General features: G+C 51.7%; 1 pseudogene; it reads right to left on the reverse strand.

The window, feature by feature from the left end:
• Positions 1–2,179: 2,179 nt before the first annotated feature.
• Positions 2,180–22,341, reverse strand: part of LOC115832271 — a 34,615-nt pseudogene continuing 14,453 nt past the window's right edge.

Genomic DNA, 22,341 nt, shown 5'->3' on the forward strand with positions numbered 1-22,341 from the left:
GGACCCAGGTGTCAGTAGCTTGTAAATCTCCCCAGGTGATTTCAATGTGTCATCAAGGCTGAGAACCACTGATGTAAACTGCAGCTTTTCTGATAGAATTCCTTTACTGAGCAGTTAACAAGAGTTGCATTCACACTTAGAAACTGTTAAGAGACTGCACTTGGAGAGTAGCGGGCAGTAAAATGAAAAAACGCTTGGCCTGGATGCAATGTTCTCACCTGCAAAGTGAGGCTCTTGGACTCTTAGACCATCTGTGGAGTCCCACCCGACTCTTAGAAAATGCTTTGATTGCAGTGTGTCCAGGAAGGAGAGAAAGAAATACACTGTTCAGGCAGAGGCCAGGCCCCTCTCTAGAGGCTGACGTGTGCTGGAGTTCTGAGCATCTACAGCACCGTAGCTGCTTCTCTTTTTATCATGGGCATAAACAAAGGGCACCCTTGCCCACCTCCTCACTGGACAAACAGCAGCCAATCTGAGCTGCTGGGAACCAGCGATTAGGGAGGGATTATTGAGTGTGGTTCACAGGGGACCTGGAGTCTTGCAGCCAGCTCAAGAGTCTGAAGTCCAGAACCGGCGCAGTGGCTCACGCCTGCAATCCCAACACTTGGGAGGCTGACGGGGGCGGATCACCTGAGGTCAGGAGTTTGAGACCAGCCTGGCCAACATGGTGAAACCCTGTCTCCATTAAAAATACAAAAATTAGCCAGCTGTGGTGATGGGCGTCTGTAATCCCAGCTACTCGGGAGGCTGAGACATGAGAATTGCTTGAACCTGGGGGCAGAGGTTGAGCTGAGATCGCGCCACTGCACTCCAGCCTGGGCAACAGAGCGAGACTTTGTCTTAAAAAAATAAAAGAGTCTGAAGTCCAAACACAATGAAGGGTAGAAGGAGCAGACAAGACTGTGCATGGAAGGGAGCATGAGCTGAGGGAACAGGGACAGTGGGCCTTTTGGCTGCTTGGACTGTGAAAAGTTTATTTGTTCATTACAGCTTGAGTATTCCTTATCTGAAATGTGTGAAAGCAGGTTGAATTTCAAAATATTTGCATATACATAATGAGAGATCTTGGGAATGCAACCGAAGTCTAGCCATGAAATTCACTTAGGTTTCATATACACATAGTCTGAAGGTGATTTTATACAATGTTTTAAATAATTTTGTACATGAAACAAAGTTTTTGACTGCATTTTGACTTCAACCCATCACATGCAGCCAGCTGTGGAATTTTCCACTTGTGGCATCATGTCGCCATTCTCGCCACTCAAAATCTTTTGCAATTTAGGCTGGGTGCAGTGGCTCACACCTGTAATCCCAGCATTTTGGGAGGCCGAGGTGGGTGGATTACCTGAGGTCGGGAGTTCGAGACCAGTCTGGCCAATATGGCGAAACCTCTTCACTAATAAAAAATATATATAAGGCTGGGTGCGGTGGCTCATGCCTGTAATCCCAGCACTTTGGGAGGCCGAGGTGGGCGGATCACGAGGTCAGGAGATCGAGACCATCCTGGCTAACACAGTGAAACCCCATCTCTACTAAAAATACAAAAAATTAGCCGGGCGTCATGCGGGCGCCTGTAGTCCCAGCTACTCAGGAGGCTGAGGCAGGAGAATGGCGTGAACCTGGGAGGCGGAGCTTGCAGTGAGCCGAGATTGCGCCACTGCACTCCAGTCTGGGTGACAGAGCAAGACTCCATCTCAAAAAAAAAAAAAAATCTGTTGTATTTTAGAATTTTTTTTTTTAGATTTTTTTTTTAAATGTAGAGACAGGGTTTCTCCATGTTGGTCAGGCTGGTCTCAAACTCCTGACCTCAGGTGATCTGCCCACCTTGGCCTCCCAAAGTGCTGGGATTACAGGCGTGAGCCACCATGCCTGGCAAAAGTAAGGTCTTCTTAAAGTAAAAATTTGAACAATATTGATGTATGCAGATAATAAATGAAAATTCTCCCTCTCACCAGGTCCTCCCTAATTCTACTTCCCTCTGTCACCATTTTGGTGTTTATCCTTTCAGGCAATTTTCTTTCTTTCCCTTTTTTTTTTAAGTTCAGCTTTTTTTTTTTGTTGTTTAAGTAGCTGGGATTACAGGCATGGGCCACCATGCCTGGCTAATTTTTTAATTTTTAGTAGAGACATCGTTTCACCACTAAATTCAGCTTTTTATCGAACATATTATAAAAGAGGTTTAGTCAAAAAGACCAAAGCCCATGTCATCATCAGAGTCCTCAAATTCTTCTTTCTTTGCTTCCACTTTCTTCTCCTCAGCTGGAGCAGCAGCAGTGGAGGGGGCAGGACCTCATGCTGGTGCAGCACCAGCTGCTGGAGCACGTCCACCAGCCCCTACATTGCAGATGAGGCTCCTAATGTTGACGTTGGCTGGGGCCTTTGCAAACAAGCCAGGCCAAAAAGGTTCAACATTTACACCAGCTGCTTTAATGAGGGCCTTGATCTTACACTCCGTGACAGTCACCTCAATGTCACGCAGAATGAAGGCCGAGTAGATGCAGGCAAGCTTGGAGATGGAGGCCACGGTGCGGGCGAGTGTGGGACTGGCACTGCCGGACGCGGTGCTAGTCACTGGATGAAGTGAGGGCCTCACCTCAACGTGTCCTTAGCTTCCTTGGAAGGACCGAACACCTTGGCAGCAGCTGAGGAAAGCTCAGGCAAAACTTGGGTCGTATTCTACAAATTATTCTGCAAATTGTTTTATCAACAGTGTACCATGATCTCCTCTGTGCCTGTTCCTAAGTCAGAGTTACTTTTGTTTTTGAGTCAGGGTCTCACTCGGTCGCCCAGGCTGGAGTGCAGTGATGCTATCATAGCTCACTGTAACCTCAAACTCCTGGGCTCAAGTGATCCTCCCACCTCAGCCTCCCAAGTAGCTGGGACTATAGGCACACACCACACTTGGCTAATTTTTAAATTTTCTTTGCACAGACAGGTTCTCAATATGTTGCCCAGACTGGTCTCGAACTCCTAGCCTCAAGCAATTCTCCCGCCTTGGCCTTCCAAAGCTCTGGGATTACAAGTATGAGCCGCCACGCCTGGCCCAGAACTACTTTTTTCCTTCATGGCAGCTGTTGGAGTTCCATGGCCTCTGACCATCTACAGGAATGCTGTAGCCAGGGAACTTGTTGAGCTATTTCTGTAGAATACTTTCCTAAAAGTGGAATGGTTAGTTCTGGATTGTGGTCAGAGGTGGGCAACCAAGGCAGAAATGGGCGTGAGCACGGAGGAAGAATGGAAAGAGTATGTGCATTCTTGGCTGACCACGGTGGCTCATGCCTATTATCCCAGCACTTAGGGAGGTTGATGCGGGTGGATCACCTGAGGTCAGGAGTTTGAGACCAGGCTGGACAACATAATGAAACCCCATCTCTACTAAACATACAAAAATTAGCCGGGCGTGGTGGCATGTGCCTGTAATCACAGCTACTCGGGAGGCTGGGGCACAAGAATTGCTTGAACCTGGGAGGCTGAGGTTGCAGTGAGCCAAGATCCTCACCACTGCACTCCAGCCTGGGTGAAAGAGAGAAACTCATCTCAAAAAAAAAGAGTCTTACTGTATCCCCCAGGCTGGAGTGCAGTGGCACGATCTCCGTTCACTGCAACCTCCGCCTCCCGGGTTCAAGCGATTCTCATGCCTCAGCCTCCTGAGTAGCTGGGATTACAGGCGCCCGCCACCACACCCAACTAATTTTTGTGTTTTTAGTAGAGATGGGGTTTTGTCATGTTGGCCAGGCTGGTTTCCAACTCCTGACCTCAAGCAATCCGTCTGCCTCAGCCTCACAAAGTGCTGGGATTACAGGCATGAGCCACCGCGCCCGGCAATGGGATGGATTTTATCTGAATGTCTCCCCAAAAGCACTGCAGTCCCACCTGCGTACCCTCTGCCTTAGAACCTCATCAATGCTGGGGATACTGACCCTTTATATTTTTCCCAATCTGAATGGAGAATGTGAACAGGGCTTAAAGAAAATGTAAACAGTACCTAAAATGCAACCCTGGGGGGCTCTGAGTTGGCCGGCAGGGTCCTGTTTTCCCAGGTGGGATGAAGTGGGGAGTGAAAGCGGAGTGATTCTGGTCCTCAACATGCCAAGTAGGAGGAAAAGGAAACACTGGCAGGGGCTCCAGGTGATTGTATGTTGGCGGGTGGGGTGGGGGGGAGTTCCGTGACAAGAGGGGCATGAAGGGATTATCCATGCCAGCCCAAGGCCTGGGACCCAGCAGCCCACTGAGGGAGCCAGAGAGGCAGGAGAATGCAGTGGGAAGGACGAGGCCACCTGAAGCTAGACTGTCTCAGTTCAAATCCCAGTGTCACCACTCACTTGCAGCATAATTTTGAGCAGGTGATGCAACCCCTATATCTTCCATTTCCTCATCTCTTTTTTTTTGTTTGTTTTTGGTTTTTTTTTTGAGACTATGTCTCTCTCTGTCACCCAGGCTGGAGTACAATGGTGCAATCTCACTGCACTCTCTGCCTCCTGGGCTCTAGCGATAAGCGATTCTCCTGTCTCAGCCTCCCGAGTAGCTGGGACTTGGGACTACAGGCGCACACCACCATGCCTAGCTAATTTTTCTTTCTTTCTTTCTTTCTTTCTTTCTTTCTTTCTTTCTTTCTTTCTTTCTTTCTTTTTCTTTTCTTTCTTTCTTTTTTTTTTTTTTGAGACAGAGTCTTGCTCTGTCGCCCAGGCTGGAGTGCAGTGGTGTGATCTCGGCTCACTGCAAGCTCCGCCTCCCGGGTTCACGCCATTCTCCTGCCTCAGCCTCCCGAGTAGCTGGGACTACAGGTGTGCGCCACCGAGCCCGGCTAATTTTTTGTATTTTTAGTAGAGACGAGGTTTCACTGTGTTAGTCAGGATGGTCTTGATCTCCTGACCTCGTGATCTGCCCACCTCGGCCTCTCAAAGTGCTGGGATTACAGGCGTGAGCCACCGCACCTGGCCTAATTTTTTTGTATTTTTAGTAGAGAGGATTTCTCTATGTTGGTCAGGCTGGTCTTGAACTCCCGACCTCAGGTGATGCGCCTGCCTCGGCCTCCCAAAGTGCTGGGATTACAGGCATGAGCCACTGCGCCCGGCCAGAACCATGTAAATCTTACATGTATTGACTGATGTATTATATCTCCCTAAAATGTGTAAAAGCAAGCTGTACCTTGACCACCTTGGGCACCTGTCTTCAGGACCCCCTAAGGCTTTGTCACCTGGCGTGTCCTTAACCTTAGCAAAAATAAACTTTCTAAAGGGACTGAGCCTGTCTCAGATATTTGGGGCTCACAGCTCTCCATCACCCTCAGGACAAAATCCAAATGGCTGAGCAGACTTTCAAGGTCCTTTTGGGCCTGGCTTCTTTCCACCTTTGGGGACCCGAGCTCCCTGCACTCCCTCTCACCCTGTAAGCTCCAGCCAGCCTCACCCAAATGGCACCACTCACAGGCTGTTCGCTTGGCCTGGAAAATCTCTTCCTTGCTCATGGCTGACTCCAAGTCATCTTTCAGGCCTGGATCCAGCTTCTCTCCCTCCAGGGAACCCTCCCTGGCTCCCCAGGGCTGGCTTAGCTGTGCCTCTCTGTGGGCTTGTCAAGAACCATGTGTTCAACGGCAGAGCCTTCATCCGTGTGTTTTATCACTTGATTGCATCTCTGTATCCCAGGGTTCTAGAAGCTCTGTATGAGCAGGAACCTTGCCTGTCTTGCACTGCATTCCTAGAACCTGGAACAGAATGCATTTGATAAATATTTTTGACTATTGATGAATCGATACTTTTGACGAATCGGGTGCAGCCCAGGACTTTGGCAATAGCCCCTGCCTTAAGAAAGAACCAGGGCTCAAGCTCTAGGGTGAGAAGCTGAAGCTGACAGAGAAGTGAGAGTGACTAGAAAGTGAAAGTAAAGCTGAACAGGGAGGAAAGAACCCCACGGTGTGAAGTCTCTGGGGGAGGGACAGGGCCAAGAGTTCATTCAACACAGTTGAGTGAGGCTCCTGAGGAAGCCGACGGGTGCCGGGATAGGCGGGGGGATGTGTGGGCGGGACAGTGAGCTTGACGAAAATGAGAGAAAATGTGTTTTGTAATTAGTCATTGCCCCCTGGGGTGAGGTTGGGAGTTTTCACCGGAGGTGGGTTGACCAGATTTGCAAAATGACAAACAGGGGCTAACCGCGGGCTGGGGCCGCAGCGGGGCTTCCGGCCCCGGAGGCATAAGTCGAGCTTTCTAGTTTTTTCTCTGTCCCGCTCCCCTACATTCAAGGTTCCGCCAAATAGTGGAAACTGGGAGGAGAAAGGCTCTCAGGAGACTGCCCAGGGGCCAAACTGCCCTTTCTGACGCCGGCTCCTGCGCTCTGCGTGGTCTCCTGGCCAGGGGAAAGGGGACAGGGTGGCCCTTGCTACTTGTAAGGGTCCATCCAAGGACTTTGACTGACTTACCCTGTGGAGGTTCTGGGGAAAGGTGAAAACATTCTGGAGATGGAGAATCTGGATGAAAGCTACCATCCCTCTTTTCCTGCTAATGAAAATAACAGGCTGGGTGAGGTGGCTCACGCCTGTAATCCCAGCACTTTGGGAGGCTGAAGTGGGCAGGTCACCTAAGGTCAGGAGTTCGAGACCAGCCTGGCCAACATGGTGAAACCCCGTTTCTACTAAAAATACAAAAATTAGCCAGGCATGGTGATGCGTGCCTGTAGTCCCAGCTACTCAGGAAGCTGAGGCAGGAGAATCGCTCGAACCCAGGAGGCAGAGGTTGTAGTGAGCCGAGATTGTGCCACTGCACTCCAGCCTGGGCAACAGAGCTAGTCTCAAAAAGAAAAAGAAAAAGAAAATAGCAAAGGGAATGGAGCACATTTCGGTGGGAAGGTGTGAAGCGTATGGGAAAGTGGATGTCAGTGGTTCCCCCACAGACACTCCTGGGGTGCTGCAACCAAACGCTAGGACAAAGAGACCCCCATCCCCACCCCACTGCCGACACATACACAAAGGGCACACTTTGGTCTCCACTCCTCTATTTTCCAGGGCAGTGGCTTTCCAACATTTAAAATAAAGACCTGCACTAAGAAATGCGTTCCTATCTCAACCCATTACTCAGACAAGCATACTACCCTGAGGCAAAAACTTTACGAAGTTAAACGTTCCTTTTAACCCGCACTTCTGTTCTTACATTCTATTTCCTTTTTTTAAAAAAAATTCTGGCTGGGTGCGGTGGCTCACGCCTGTAATTCCAGCACTTTGGGAGGCCAAGGCAGGCGGATCACTTGAGGCCAGGAGTTCAAGACCAGCCTGGCCAACATGGCAAAACCCCATCTCTACTAAAAATACAAAAAATTAGCCAGATGTGGTGGCAGGTGCCTGTAACGCCAGCTACTTGAGAGGCTGAGGCTGGAGAATCACTTGAACCCAGGAGGTGGAGGTCACAGTAAGCCGAGATTGTGCCACTGCACTCTAGCCTGGGCAGAGTAGCAGAATGAGACTGTCTCAAAAACAAACAAAAAAATTCTGAGTATGACTATGATCCCTTAACTTGATTTCATGACCCACGAATGGATCTCAACCTAGAATTGGAAAAACCCACTGCTCTGGAGGAGTTGACTCCATACTCTGCTGGATCTTCAATCCCTGACCACTGGAGATTGGCTGCAATTTTCCTGGTGAGTTCCTCCCTCCAGGTTCTCCTCACTAATACACCCTACACCAGACCTCCGGTCCTGAAAGCCACCACCTGCTTCAGGTCACCACACCTGTGCCAATCAGATTTCCTCTGTTTCCTCTTGGACCTTCAGGGACCTCCAGGATAAATTCAAGGATTCCGGTTACTGACAGACTGAGATAAGGATGACAGCCCCAAAAGGCCACGAGGTTCCTATCTGTCCATATTTGGTGGACTGCTTTTGTCTGCAAGAACAAAATACAAGCCAGGTGAGGTGGCTCGCATCTGTAATGCCAATACTTTGGGAGGCCGAGGCAGGCGAATCACCTGATGTCAGCAGTTTGAGACCAGCCTGACCAACATGGCGAAACCCCATCTCTACTAAAAATACAAAATTAGCCAGGAGTAGTGGTGCATGCCGGTAATCCCAGCTACTTGAGAGGCTGAGGCAGGAGAATCACTTGAACCCGGGAGGCGGAGGTTGCAGTGAGCCAGGATCGCACCACTGCACTCCAGCCTGGGCGACAGAGAGAGACTCCGTCTCCAAAAAAAAAAAAAAAAAAAAAAAAGAACAAAATACATAACTCAAGCAATTTAAACAGTGAGGGGTAAAACTGAAATCACACACCAGGAAGCCCAGAGGTCTGCGGTTCCAGGGTTGGTAAATGAAGTGACCACTCTATGTCTATCTCTCTGTTGTCATTGACACCCTTTGGGAGTGTCTTTTTCTACCTTAGTCTCAGTATGACAAGAGTGCTATGTCAGGGGGCTTCTGTGGGTAGCAGAAGGGAAAGGCGGGGCCAGGGTTCCAGCTGGCTGGGCAAGTGGATGAGTCACTAAGTGGCTGGGCCCCTTTAGCCCCATGTAAGGACAGGCTGCAGCCACCCACTGCCCGCCCCAACTGTGTCTGGACAGAAATGGACATGTCTGCTTTGCAGCAGCCACGCCTCATGCTGGGATAAACCTATGAATCAGGAAGGCCACAGATGCTATCACCCCTTTCTCTCCACCAGTCACAGGCCCTGAAAGCAGATATGGCTGTGGCCTCCCCTTACGAATCCTGAATGGCGAACCCAGCATCCTGTCTCTAGCTGAGTGCTGGATTCCCTGGAGCAGGAATGCCAAATGTGGCAGTGAGGGAAACTCTTTGGTTCTCCCTTCCACTTTGGGCTCATTCTAAGTCCATTCTCTAGGCACCCAGACCCCTCATGTTGATTTCTTCTGCCCACATGGGCCCGTTGTCTGTCGGTTTTCCCAGGGAGAGCAGGGAACTTGAGGGTTGGGGTGGGTGGGTATAATGGTGGCAGAGTCTCCCCTGGTTTCTGTGTCTATGGTAGTACCTGATAGCACAGACCTTGCCTTAACCTAGGTCTAGTAGCATGTGGGACTGTGTGTGAGCTGGAAGGAACTTGAGTGCCGCCTCCCTTACTATGTAGATGTGGAGCCCCAGGCTCAGAAGGGGATAGTGACTTGCCCAAGGCCACACAGCTCCTTAGCAGCAGAGGCATACACTGCGGTTTCCTGGACTTCAAGCCTCCACTCTTTTGCCACTCCCACCTGTGGGGATCCCTGGTTTACCCCCTAATTGGCTCCACCCCCCAAAGTTATCATAAATGGCCCAGGTGAGACTGGTGCCCTGTTGCTAGGGGCTACCGGGTCCAGGCAGTAACTCAGATGCCTACCCCAGGAAACTCTGACAGTGAAGGAAACACCTGTGTTTCTGTCCCAAGCTGGTTTGCCTCGCTCCTGCTGAACACAGTGAAAAGAAGGGAGTGAGAATCCACACTGCAGGCCCCGAGACAACAAATGCTCACCCTTCTGAGGAAAGCTGCCTTTAACAAAGAGGAGTAGGGCTTCGCTGGCCCTGGAAAAAATTTGCTACAGGTGCTGATGTTAGGGAGGGTATAGTACCAGCCAGTGTGTAGGAGTTCTGCTCATGGGAGGGTGTACCGGGTGTGTGCTGATTCCTCTGTGTGTGCCCAGGAAGACAGCAGCTAGTGTTGACAACCAGGGAGTGCCTGACTGGCAGCTGGAATGCCAGGGTTCTCTCGGCCACCTGTCAGTCCTGACCTTGGGACTTAACCACCCAGAGTCTCAGTTTTTCTCAGCTGCAAAATGGGGATGCTAAGAATCTCCTTCGCAAGATTGTTGAAGAGGTAAAACGAGTGGATGTGCATATTCTCCCAGAGGCTAGACAAAGTGGCTTATGCCTATAATTCCAGGACTTCAGTAGGCAGATGCAGGAGGACCACTTGAACCCAGGAGTTCAAGACCAGCCTGGGCAACATAGCAAGACCCTGTCCCTTCAAAAAAAATTTAAAAATTAACTGGGCATGGTGGCGTGCACCTGTAGTCCCAGTTAGGAGGCTGAAGGGGGAGAATCTTTTGAGCCCGCGAAGTCGAAGCTGCAGTGAGCTATGATCGCGCCACTGTACTCCAGCCTATGTGGCAGAGAGAGACCCTGTCTCAAAAAAAAAAAAAAAGTTGTTCACCCAGGGACACAGCATAAGGGCTGCTCTGGAGGTAGGGGCTGGCATGGAGATGTGCTCCTCCCCGCTGGGCCCTCACTCTGCCTGCGGGTGTCAGGCAGTGTGTGGTCTGGGGAAGGGCAGGGCAGGGCAGAGCAGCTCCCGAGCCCCTCGTCTGTGATTTCCTTCCTGACTTCCTTGGCTGCCCAAGGCAGCACTAAATCAGGTCACCACTTGTCTCTCCTCACAGTAGCTGTCATGCAAACAGCTCCTGCCCACCTCCCAATCCAGGTCACCATCTCCCCACCCGCTCCCTTTTCTGGCAGCCAAGGAAAGGGCTTCTTGGTGCTTTTGTTCTTAAGTGGCCGTTTATTAGACCCTGGCTATGTGCCTGATACTGGGCCTATTGCTTTAAGTAGAAATAACAGGCACCATTTGCTGCATGTGATATACCAGACCCCATCATGAAATTATCCTCTTTTAGGGAGATATGATCACCTCTATTTTACACGTGCAGAAACAGGCTCAGGAAAGGTATCTCATTTAAGGTCGCTGTGGCAAGTGCAGAGCCTAGGCTGAGACCTAGATGTGGAGATGTGGCTGATCCCAGAGCCTGTGTTTTCAGCCCCTGAGGTCCCATGTTAGGGGACTGGTGGCAGAGGGTGGGGTGGGAGCTGCGGGTGCCAGGAGAGGGAAGTTGTGCCACTTTGGCCTCAGAAACCCCAGGGTCACTCCAGGAGACAAGGTGAAGTCTGAGGGGAGGAGGCTGGGGCTGAGGGAGGGGGGTGGGGGGGAACACACACACACTCACCCAGACACACGTATGACACACACCATGACAGGCCCACAGGCCAACACAGACGCCCACAGACAGGGACAAAGACCCACCAGACAGGCGCAGGGATCAACATGCACTAAGACACACACACACAAACTCAGCCATACACAAAAGACAGGCACAGCCGCGAAAATATACACCAGTGATGGACAGGCAGCAGACATACAGACAGACCCTGCCACACCCGCACACACCCACACCACACACCCCTGCTGGAGGGAAGGGAAGGAAGAGCCGCTGCCTCATTTCCGGGCCTCCTCCTCCAAAGCGGAGGGAAAAGCCTTCTGCAGAATTGCTGAGTCAGCAGCGGGTGACAAATGAGCCTCCGGGCGGCGGCAACGGGCTCGAGCACTTAGCATGCAGAGCGCGTTCGTGCCAGCGCCAGCCCCGGCCCGCGGCGGGCGAGGGGGCAGGGAGCGGCGGCCGGCTGCCCGCTCAGGGGAGGCCTGGGGGAGGAAGTGACTCGCTTTGACTTTGCAAACGCCCGACTTTGCAGCCCAAGGTCACGCAGCAGGCGCCGCCAGCCGGCTTCCTGCAGGGAGGCGGGGTGGGCTTTGGCTGGCGCTGGGCGGCAGCCGGGCCAGGCCGGGGAGGGGCTGGACGCGGGGAGGGGAGGGGAGCAAGAGGAGGGGATGGCCCTCCCAGTGTGGCAGGACTCCGCAAGAACAGACAATGGAACTGCGAGGAGAGGTCCCTGAGCGCGAGGGCCGTCTCAGAAATGCCCAGGGCCGGCCCAGGGGGCTGAGCGTGGCTGGAGCTGATCCCTGGGGTTCTTCTTCTGCTCGCCCGAAAGCCCCCACTGGAATCTAGTCAAAGGGCACCTCGCAGCACGCCTGGGTTGCTGCAGCCGCCCCAGGCAGACTTCTTCCCTCCTGCCCCTCTAATTTATTCTTCACGGAGCAGCCAGCGAGGTCTTTTCAAAACATCAATCACATCATTTCCTGTGATGGCTTCCCTCTGCCCTTAGAATAAATCCAGCCCCTCATTGCGGGTAACTCATCTCCGGCCTGAGCCGCTCTTGATTGTGAAAGGATGAGCTATTAAAAACGACACCAGGAGGACATGCCTAAACTGGGACTGTCCCAGCACCAGGCCCCACTTCTAGCCTGTCCCCACTGCAGCACTTCTGCCTACACCCCCCTTCTTTGCATGGCTGGCCCAGGTCTCAGCATGAATGTCAATGTCGCCTCTGCAGAGAGACCTTCCCTTGCCATCCACCTGCAGAAGTCCCTGCTCCTTAAGCAGTTATACTGCTCTATTTCCTTCATAGCATTTACCACCCTCTGATTTTACCTTTTTTGTTTGCTTGCTTCTCTTTTGTCTACTTCCCTCCTTCAATAAAAGCTTGAGGGCAGAGACTTTCTCGGTTTTGTTTGGCTCTGCTGTATCCCCAGTGCCTGGAAGAGTGTGTGGGACATAGTTGGTGCTCAATACAGGAATGAATGCACCAAAGGGTGGCAGGCCTGAAAGTGAACCAAGTCCTGGGAGGACAGCCTCAGGAACACACCACAAGGAGAGGGCCAGGGCCTGCATGGGGGTGTTCATGTGCAGGATCTATGGATAACAGCTGCAGGGGCTTTGGGAGGCCGAGTGGGCAGATCACCTTAGGTCAGGAGTTCGAGACCAGCCTGGCCAACATGGTGAAACCTCGTCTCTAGTAAAAATACAAAATTTAGCCAGGCATGGTGGCGGGTGCCTGTAATCCTAGCTACTCAGGAGTTTGAGGAAGAGAATCACTTGAACCTGGGAGGTGGAGGTTGCAGTCAGCTGAGATCATGCCATTGTACTGCAGCCTGGGCGACAGAAGGAGACTCAGCCTCAAAAAAAAAAAAAAAAAAAAAAAAAAAAGCTGCAGGGGCTCCTGACCCCTGAAAGCAACAGGAGGAAGGCTTTAGAGAAATCCCGATCAGGCTTGAGAATCTCTGCTAGCTCTGTCTTTAGGCAATATTTACTATCTGGAAAGTAAGAATGAACACAACTTCTCCAGGGTTGTCGACGGCTCCTGGTCCTCTCCCAGATGTCACCTCCCATCCTTGCCAGCTCCTAAGACACACTTGGCTCTGCTGGGAAATCCAGGAGTGAATTCCTTTGCTTTGTTTGTGAGTGTTGGACTGTTACAGGGGGCCGTGATGGAGGCATCAGCTGTGTTTCCACTCTGGGTCCTGCCAGGGTTGCCTCAGTTTCTTCCTGGATGGGCAGAGATTGAGCAGGGCTCTGCTGCTCTGAGGTGAACCTCCGGGAACAGGGAGGAAATCTGGCAAAATACAAAACCTACAAAATGTTCTTGCCCTGGCTCTCTGGCTTCAGTTGACTCCCAGCCTGGAGGACATTTTTTTTGCATTTGTTTTTTAATTCCTGTCTTCCCTATCCCCGCCCCAGAGTGAGGATCTGGTAAGATAATAATCATGATAGTGCTTTGAAAGTATCCCTGGCAGGCTGAGTAAGTGGCGAGTCACACCTGTAATCCCAGCACTTTGGGAGTCTGAGGCAGGAGGGTCGCTTGAGACCAGGAGTGTGAGACTAGACTGGGCAATATAGTGAGACCATCTCTACTAAAAATTTTAAAAATTAGCTACTCGGGAGGCTAAGGTGGGAGGATTGCTTGAGTCTGGGAGGTGGAGGTTGCAGTGAGCTGAGATTGCACCACTGCACTCCAACCTGGGTGATAGAGTGAGACCCTCTCTCAAAAACAAAAAATAAAATAAAAATAAATAAATAAGGCCGGGCGCGGTGGCTCACACTTGTAATCCCAGCACTTTGGGAGGCTGAAGCAGGCGGATCACGAGGTCAGGAGATCGAGACCACGGTGAAACCCTGTCTCTACTAAAAATACAAAAAAAATTAGCCGGGCGTGGTGGCGGGCGCCTGTAGTCCCAGCTACTCGGAGAGGCTGAGGCAGGAGAATGGCGTGAACCCAGGAGGCGGAGCTAGCAGTGAGCCGAGATCGCGCCACTGCACTCCAGCCTGGGTGACAGAGCGAGACTCCGTCTCAAAATAAATAAATAAATAAATAAATAAATAAATGTATTCCTGGCTGAGGAATATAAGGGACTGTCATTATTACTATTTCTTTGCTGAGATTTACTCACATGGATATGGGGCACAGAGGCTGTTGAGCCGCTTTTCTCCCCCATGTTCAGGAGGTCCCCCAGGAGCCAGTTTTTCTTTTTCTTTTTTCTTTTTTTTGAGATGGAGTTTTGCTCTTGTTGCCCAGGCTGGAGTACAATGGCGTGATCTCGGCTCACTGCAGCCTCCTCCTCCTGAGTTCAAGCGATTCTCCTGCCTCTGTCTCCTGAAAGTAGCTGTGATTACAGGTGCCCCCCAGCATGCCCAGCTAATTTTTGTATTTTTAGGAGAGACAGGGTTTCACCATGTTGGCTAGGCTGGTCTCAAACTCCTGACCTCTGGTGATCCACTCGTCCTGGCCTCCCAAAGTGCTGCGATTACAGGTTTGAGCCACTGCGCCCGGCCAAGCCAGTTTTTCTGACTCCTAACTCCCACCCAACCTCTGTGAGCTGGGCCTGCTGGTTCTGCTTCTGTGGAGAAAAGAGAAAGTGAAAGTGGCCTGGTGGAAGAGGCTACCCTTGGAGCTCAGGGCCTGCTGGCGGCCTGTGGAGAGATCCCAGCAAGAAAGGGCAGCTCCTCCGCCCCACCCCAGGCCTCTGCCCTGAGCTGCCCGCACAGCCTTGGCCTGCCTTGTGGCTTGGCTCCTTCCTGCCACAGCCCTGGGCAGAACAGGCTGCCTGGGCAGCGGGAGAGTGGCCTGAGGCCACTGTTCCTGGTCTTCTGTCCTGACTCACCCTTCCAAAGTGGGTGAGAGGAGGGAAGGGAGGGTGTGGCAGCCAGAAGCTGTCCCCTGTGGGATGGGTTAGAAGCTGGAATGGCTGGTCCCTTGGGTCAGGATGCCACAGGGCTTCCCAGTGATGTCAATGGGAGGCCCAAGGTATGGGTGTGGGCTGAGGAAAGTTAAAGGAACAAGATAATGCCATCAGCCGGCCTCTAGCATTAAGCTAACCTCAGGCCAGGTGCCCTGCCAAGTGCTTTATCCACCTAGAAAACTTAGGGGTGCCTCAAAATCACAAGCCTCTGAAAAATACCTGTGCCACTGGCCCTACCCCGTTACTCCATTTATTCAATTATATATGTCTTTTTAAGAAACAGGGTCTCCTGGCTGGGCGCGGTGGCTCACACCTGTAATTGCAGCACTTTGGGAGGCTGAGGTGGGCAGATCACGAGGTCAGGAGATCGAGACCATCCTGGCTAACACGGTGAAACCCCGTCTCTACTAAAAATACAAAAAATTAGCTGGGCGTGGTGGCGGGTGCCTGTAGTCCCAGCTACTCAGGAGGCTGAGGCAGGAGAATGGTGTGAACTTGGAAGGCAGAGCTTGCAGTGAGCCGAGATTGCATCACTGCACTCCAGCCTGGGCAACAGAGTAAGACTCTGCCTCAAAAAAAAAAAAAAAAAAAAAGAAACAGGGTCTCCTTTGGTCACTGCCCTACAGGCTGGAGTGCAGTGGCACAATCATAGCTCACTATAACCTCACACTACTGGGCTCAAGTGATCCTCCCGCTGCAGCCTCATGAGTAGCTGGGACTGCAGGCATGATATCCAGCCAGTTTTTTTTTTTTTTTTCTTTTGAAGGGGTCTCACCATGTTGCCCAGGCTAGTCTCAAACTCCTGGCCTCAAGCAATTCTCCCACCTCAGCCTCCCAAAGTGTTGGAATTACAAGCATAAGCCACCACACCCAGTCTCAACAAATATTTTTTGAGTGCCCACAGTGCATCAGGCCCTGTCTAGACACAGGGACATAGCCATGAAAACAGTTTGTTTGTTTTTTAGTCGGAGTCTTGCTCTGGTGCTCAGGCTGGAGTGCAATAGCGAGATCTCAGCTCACTGTAATCTCCACCTTGCAGGTTCAAGTGATTCTCCTGCCTCAGCCTCCCAAGTAGCTGGGACTATAGGCGTGTACCACCATGCCCAGCTAATTTTTTTGTATCTTCAGTAGAGACGGGGTTTTACCTTGTTGGCCAGGCTGGTCTTGAACTCCTGACCTCAAGTGATCCCCCCGTCTTGGCCTCCCAAAGTGTCGGGATTACAGGCGTGAGCCACCGCATCCAGTCGGAAACAGATTTTTAAAATCCCTGTCCTCACAGAGCTTACATTCCATTGGAGGGAGAGTAAATAACCAAAATACGTGAAAGTTTTAGTACATAAGATGGTGACATGTGCTATGGAGAAAAATACAGAAGGGAAGGAAGATAAGGATGCTGGAGTCGGGATGGGCTTGTAATTTTAAGAAGAAAGGTTGGAAAAAGCTTGCTGAGAAGGTAGCGCTGATTCTAATTTATTATCTCTTCAATACTCATAAAAAGCCAAGGCACGATGGCTCATGCCTATAATCCCAACATTTTGGGAGGCCGAGGTGGGAGGATTGCGTGAGCCCAGGAGTCTGAGACTGGCTTGGGCAACATAGTGAGACCCCGTCTCTACCAAGAAATACTAAAATTAGCCAGGAGTGTTGGCATGTGCCTATAGTCCCAGCTACTGGGGAGGCTGAGGTGAGAGGATCGCTTGAACCCAGCAGGTCAAGGCTGCGGTAAGCTCTGATCGTGCCACTGCACTCCAGCCTGGGTGACACAGCCAGACCCTGTCTCAAAAAAAAAAAAAAAAAAAGCCAAGAATGCAGAATACAGTCACAATTATTAAGGAAGACGACACCAAGGCCCGAGTAAGGAGTCCAAGGTCAGAAGGCTGAGAAGGGGCAGATCTGAAATTCAAGTTCAGGCTATGTCTGTGCTTGTAACAACCACAGCATGCTATTGGACACAGAGAGAAAATGGAATGAAAGAGAAAAAGGAAGTAAGAGGGTGTATGGCCAGCCTTGCAATGGTGGCCATCTGTTTTCCAACTGAAAATCAGGACACGATCTAAAAGGATTTTCCTGTTGCTCGCAATGAGAGAGGCCGTCTGGGAGAGGCGATTTGGATGTAGGCCTGAAGGGTGGGATTTCTGAGACATTCCAGTGGCTTGTGGGGCCCACAAGGGAGTCCAAGGGTAGGGCATTTTCATGGCAACCTCAGTCTGGCCAACAGCCCAGTGCAGAGCCACCTGGCAGAAAAACCATGCTGGGCGTGGACCTGAGACTCGGAGGGCCAGGGGGCATGGGGAGCCACTGAGCAGCCAACACCGAGGGGACGAGGGGGCATGGTAGGGGGAGAGGGGAGTGTGTGGCTGGCAGCCCATGCTCTAGGCCAATCTGGAGGATGCGCTGGCTGGTTCCAGGATGCCCCCTGGAAGGAGTCTGAAGGGCAGCTGAGGAAAGAACCCAACCTTTCCTGTTAGCCCAGCCTGGGTTTGAAAGTTCTCTCTGCCACTTCCTGCTCTATGGCCCTGGGCAAGTCACACAACTTCCATGAGCTTGTTTCCTCATGTGTGAAATGGGGAGAGCAACACACTCATAGGGTAATTGCAAGGATTCTCATGCATTGAGATAAGGCATGAACTGTGTTTGGCAGACTGCAGACTCCATAAATGAGTATTGCTGTTTCCCTCCACCAAGTGGGGCATTGGGGGCATGCCAAGATGGTGAGCCGGGTGGAATGGAAAGAATTGTGGGGCTTGGGAAACAGATGACCCAGTCACCCAGGGTAGTTTCAGCCTCCCAGCCAAGTCCTGCACGTGGGCTGGGGCTTCGTCAGCAACAGAACAATACTCTTCCCCAAAGGCCAGGCCCACAGTACAAGCCCTCCCCCCAGTCCCACCACTCTGCAGCTTTGGTGCCCTGGTGGATGGGCCTTGCCACCCACCCACCCCTTCAGGCATCCTGAGCAGCACCAGGGCCCATAGTGCCCTCTGCTCTGGTTAACAGCCAAGGTGCCTTCAGAAGGAACAGAGGGGCTCCCATAGCTTCTTCTGGGTGATCCCTTCCTTTCTGCCCAGCTGCCCAGGCACCTTCCAGTAAACTCCATTGCTGCCCGCACTGTTGCTTCCGGAAGATTGTCCTTAAAGAAAGGAAAGAGAACCAGAAAGAACTTTTGCATCCCCCCACCACCCGCCCCCTACACACCCTTCCATGGGCTGAGCTGCATTCCTCCAGCCCTGGAAGAGCCAAGGAGAGCTGGAAACCAGCCCAGCTTTTACCAATAATTCACTGTGTGACCTTAAACATCCTTTCTAGGTCTCCTTGCCTTCATTTGTAAAATGAGGTGTTCAGATTAGATCATCTCTAAAGTCTAGTCATAACCTCTAAATGATGGCATTCATTGATTCTTTTTTCTCTTCATTCATTCATAGCACTTATACTTCCTGACATAGTATATCAGTGTATTTCTTATTTGTTTATGTCTTAGTCCTCTCCAGCTCCCTGAGGGCACAAGTTTTTCTTTTTTTTTTTTTTTCACTGTTATATCCCTGCCACTTATGAAAAAGACAGTAGGAACTTATAACTGTCTGTGTACTGGAAGGAAACAGAAGATTGAACACTCAAATAGAGTGATCAAGGGTTCAAGTAAGAACAGAAGGCGGGGCACGGTGGCTCACGCCTGTAATCTCAGCACTTTGGGAGGGTGAGGCGGATGGATCATGAGGTCAGGAGATCGAGACCCTCCTGGCTAAAACGGTGAATACCCGTCTCTATTAAAAATACAAAAAATTAGCCGAGTGTGGTGGCACACACCTGTAGTCCCAGCTACTTAGAAGGCTGAGGCAGGAGAATTGCTTGAACCCGGGAGGCAGAGGTTGCAGTGAGCCAAATTGCGCCACTGCACTCCAGCCTGGGCGACAGAGCGAGACTCCGTCTCAAAAAAAAAAAAAAAAACAGAACAGAAAGAACTGGCCGGGTGCGGTGGCTCATGCCTGTAATCCCAGCACTTTGGGAGGCTGAGGCAGGCAGATCATTTGAGGCCAGGAGTTCAAAACCAGCCTGGCCAACATGGTGAAACCCTGTCTCCACTAAGAAGTACAAAAACTAGCCAGGCGTGGTGGTGGGCACCTGTAATCCAAGCTACTCAGGAGGCTGGAGCAGGAAAATCACTTGAACCCAGCAGGCAGAGGTTGCAGTGAGCTGAGATCACGTCAGTGCATTCCAGCCTGGGGGACAGAGGAAAGACTGTCTCACGGAAAAATAAAATAAAATAATATAAAAAGCTATATATATATATTTTTGTTTGTTTGAGATATAGTCTCATTAGTGCAGTGGTGCGATCTCGGTTCACTGTAACCTCTGCCTCCTGGTTCAAGCGATTCTCCTGCCTCAGCCTCCCAAGCAGCTGGGACCACAGACATGCGCCACCATGCTCGGCTAATTTTTTTTGTATTTTTTAATGGAGATGGGGTTTTATCATGTTGGCCAGGCTGGTCTTGAACCCCTGACCTCAGGTGATCCTCCCACCTCGGCCACCCAAAGTGCTGGGATTACAGGTGTGAGCCACTGCGCCCCCCGGCTGTAAAGAACTATTTCTAAAGTTGTAGACGAAGTAAGGAGACCAATAAGGAAGGGAGATGCATCCCAGGGCTAACAGCAGAGTAGGGGGTGGGGCTGAGGGGGCGAGGCCAGGGAACCCTCCAGAGCTGTGGCTGAGCTAAGCTGCAGGAGAGGACCAGAGGACAGGAGCTGCAGGCGTGGGTAGAGGAAAGCAGCCACTGGCACCCCATGCCCAGCAAGGAAGGGAGTGTGGGGTAAATACCCTGACCTCTTTCTCCTTCTGCCCTCCAGTCACCTGCTGCCTTATTCCATTGGCTGAATCTAACCAGAAGCCAAAGGGTAAGAGCGCTCTGTGGCACAGTCCTAAGAGGTCAGGGTAAGGAAAAGGTGGAGGAGGGTGGACTATGGATCTAGAGAGGAAGTGTGGATTCAGGGCAGCACCTGATCAACATTGCTGAGCACCGGCTCGGTGCCGGAGTGCCTGTGCTGTAGCTAGACATGTGACAAGCAAGTTTAAAATCAAGGTCTCTGCCCACCAGGCAGCGCAAACAGGATGCCTTGGCTGGGTCTTGGGGAGCCCAGCTTTCCCTCTGCCCCGAGGACTCCTATCCATATCTGATTTTTGGAAAAGCCTGCTTTGCAAAATTACACTGACAAATGGAAATTACAGGAGCACCATTGAAGGAAGGCTGTGGGTGAGGGGAGGTGAGGGTAGGAAAAGGATTTGGAGGGCCTAGGCGGTGAGAACTGGCTGTGGAGCTCTGAACCAGCTCGGGAAGGTGACCTTGACATTAGTTGAGGCTCCAGAATCTGAAAGGTTCAAATCCCACTCTATCACTCATTTGCTGTGTGATGTTGGGCCTGTTCCTTGACACCTCTGATTTTCAGTTTTGGCATCTATGAAAATGGGGGGATGAATAGGACGTAGGAATTTTGTGCGGATTAAACGAGAATCTGTGCAAAGGGCTTAGCATAGTGCCTGAGCACAGGGCAAACACTTTATTATGATAATTAGAGGCCAAGGGCCAAACTCCCCCCTTCCCATTTCTCACCCGACATGGGATCTCCACCCCCTCTCCAGCTCCATTTAGCTCTGAGTGTTTTAGGTCATTCTATGCCTGGCATTCTGCCAAGGCTCTGACAAAGACAGGAGTTTCTGCTCATTCATCCTAATGCAAGTTCCTGCGTTTATGATAATAGGGAAAAAATGCATGAAAGGGCTTGCTGCCTGCAGAGGGGAAATCAGCTTAGAATTGAAAATCGGAGTCCTTCCTTGGCCCAGCTTTCCCCTCCCTGAGCTTTGGCAAAAGCTGCAGCAGGGAGGGCAGCGGGGAAGAGAGGAGAGGAGAGGAAGGGGAGGGGGAGGGGGAGGGGGGAAGAGCTGGCCAGTGAGGCAGACGGGCAGGGTGGGGGCAGGGGCGAGGGCCCGGCGCACCCGGGTGAATGGGTTTCAGGGTGGCTGAGGAAGCCTGCCAAAAAGGCCAAGTGAAAAGGCCGCCCCGGGAGGCGCTGCGAGCGGTTTCCATGGCGACACCAGCTGCTGCCTGGGCCCCGCGCTTGCCGGCTCTTTAGTCCCGGCGGGGCCTCGCCTGCCACCACATGGTTACTCAGCGCGGTAGGGAAGAAAAATCCCACGGGTTGCCTTGGCCCAGGTGTCACCAGCCAGTGCCACCGTGTTCTAGACACCATGCTGCCCCCTGCGTGGGGAGACGAGCATCTGGGAGGTACCCGTTGGTGCCTCCTGGAAGCACAGACTTCACCTGGTCCAGTGTGGAAAGAGGGGCTGCCTTGCAGGGGCACGACAGGCTCTCCAAGGCCTACGGGCTTTTTCAGTGGGACATGGCAAGGCCAATGTGTGTTTGTTAAAGATGGCTGTGCCTACGGAGGACTCCTAGAGGATGGGTGGGGTGTGTGCCCCGAGAGGCTAGGCCAGGCTTCTGTGGCTTGACCTAGGGCAACGGTAGGAGGTGAGTGATTTCAGATCAGAGTGATTTAAGATGTACACATGACCAGGCCTGGTGCTTGGTTGGAAGAAGGGATGCCAGGGCTTTGGCTTGGGCAGCAGGCAGGTGGAGGCTGTGTCCCCCAGACAGAAAATAGGGGTTGAGGCCGGTCGGTGAACTGTCTGAAGAGAGGACCCTCTTGTTCCATTCTTTTCTGTTCCACTCCTCCCAATTCTCCCCCATCCCAGAGACTGCAAGGACTTGGATCAGGGTGGGGATGCCCAGGTTTGGTGAATGAATACGTGAAATGAGGACAGATAAAAAAGTGTGTGAGGCCGGGCGTGGTGGCTCATGCCTGTAATCCCAGCACTTTGGGAGGCCGAGGTGGGCGGATCACCTGAGGTCAGAAGTTCAAGAGCAGCCTGACCAACATGGAGAAACCCCATGTCTATTAAAAATACAAAATTAGCTGGGTGTGGTGGAGCATGCCTGTAATCCCAGCTACTCGGGAGGCTGAGGCAGGAGAATCGCTTGAACCCAGGAGGCGGAGGTTGCAGTGAGCCGAGATCATGCCATTGCACTCCAGCCTGGGCAACAAGAGCAAAACTCCGTCTCAAAAAAAAAAAAAAGTGTGTGAAACAGCACTGGGTGCGGTGGCTCATACCTGTAATCCCAACACTTTGGGAGGCTGAAGTGGCAGGATCCCTTGAGCCCAGGAGTTCAAGGCTGCCGTGAGTCATGATTGTGCCTCTGCACTCCAGCCTGGTCAACAAGCAAGACCCCGATTCTAAAAAAAAAAAAAAAGAGTGCGTGAAACAGGGTGGGCGTGGGGAGGGAGAGCATCAGGATAAAGAGCTAATGCATGCGGGGCTTAATACCTAGGTGATGGATTGATAGGAGCAGCAAACCACCATGGCACACGTTTACCTATGTAACAAACCTGCATGTCCTGCACATGTATCCCAGAACTTAAAATAAAAAAATATATATATTTTTTGAGACGGAGTCTCACTCTGTTGCCCAGGCTGGAGTGCAGTG

Source organism: Nomascus leucogenys, chromosome 22a (genome assembly GCF_006542625.1).
Source record: "Nomascus leucogenys isolate Asia chromosome 22a, Asia_NLE_v1, whole genome shotgun sequence".
NCBI classification, from domain to species: Eukaryota; Metazoa; Chordata; class Mammalia; order Primates; family Hylobatidae; genus Nomascus; species Nomascus leucogenys.